Source organism: Bos javanicus, chromosome 2 (genome assembly GCF_032452875.1).
Source record: "Bos javanicus breed banteng chromosome 2, ARS-OSU_banteng_1.0, whole genome shotgun sequence".
NCBI classification, from domain to species: Eukaryota; Metazoa; Chordata; class Mammalia; order Artiodactyla; family Bovidae; genus Bos; species Bos javanicus.
The window spans coordinates 2,211,187-2,212,431 of NC_083869.1; the positions used below are offsets into that span (position 1 = coordinate 2,211,187).

The following is a 1,245-nucleotide window of genomic DNA, read 5'->3' on the forward strand; positions in this document are numbered from 1 at the left end:
CATTGACTAGGCTCTCTTTTCATTTTGATGATAGTTTTCTTTGCTGTGCAAAAGCTCTCTAGTTGATGTAGTCTTATTTACTTCCTTTTCAATTTATTTTTTAATTGGAGGATAATTGCTTTATAATGTTGGGTTGGTTTCTGCCATACAATAACATGAATCAGTTGTAATTATATGTCAATGATACTTTCTCAATTCATCCAACTCTCCCCTTCCCCTACTGTGCCCATAAGTCTGTTCTCTACACATGTATCTCCATTTCTTCCTTGCAAATAGGTTCATCAGTACCATTTTTCTATATTCCATACATATGCCTTATTATATGACACTTGTTTTTCTCTTTCTTACTCACTCTGTATGGCAGGCTCTAGGTTCATCCACCTTAGTTCAACTGATTCACACTTACTCCTTTTTTACAGCTGAGTATTATTCCACTGTATATATGCACTACAACTTCCTTATCCATTCATCTGTTGATGGGCATTTAGGTTGCTTCCACGTCCTGACTATTGTGAATAGTGATGAAATATATAGAATGCTTCACGAATTTGCATGTCCTCTTCGCACAGGAGCCATGCTAATCTTCTCTGTATCGTTCCAATTTATTGGTATATGTGCTGCCGAAGTGAGTGCTCATTTGCTTATTTTTTCATTTGTTAAAAGCCACCTATTCCGGTATTCTTGCTTGGAGAATCCTATGGACAGAGGAGCCTGGCAGGCTATAGTCCACGTGTTTGCAAGAGTTGGACAGGACTTAGTGACTAAACCACCACCACCCTTGCCTGAGGAGACATATCCAGAAAAATATTACTAAGACTGATACCAAAGAGTGTACTTTTCATGTTTTCTTCTAAAAGTTTTATGGTTTCAGATTAGACCATATTTTGTTATCCGTCATCAGGTAATATATATTTGAGTTGTTTATACATTTTGGTTATTATAGATAATGCTGCTGTAAACATTTGGGTACAAGTTTTTATGTGAACATTCATTTTCTTCTTTTTGAGTATACACCTACTAGTGGACTTTCTCAGTCATTGGGTAGCTCCAGGTTTAATTGTTTGAGGAACTTTCACACTGTTTACTAAGACAGCTGGATTATCTCACATTCCCACCACTAGTGTATGAATATTAAATTTCTTCACACCTTCACCAACACTTGTTATTATCTGACTGTTATATTCTAGCCACCTAGTGGGTGTGAAGTGATATTTATTATTGTCTTCACTTACATTTTCCTGATGA

General features: G+C 36.2%; 1 non-coding gene across 1 annotated transcript; it reads right to left on the reverse strand.

Moving 5' to 3' along the window:
* Positions 1-524: 524 nt before the first annotated feature.
* Positions 525-633, reverse strand: LOC133236010 (U6 spliceosomal RNA). The gene has a single exon (XR_009732701.1). It is a non-coding gene; the product is annotated as a U6 spliceosomal RNA (small nuclear RNA).
* Between the last annotated feature and the right edge of the window lie 612 nt (positions 634-1,245).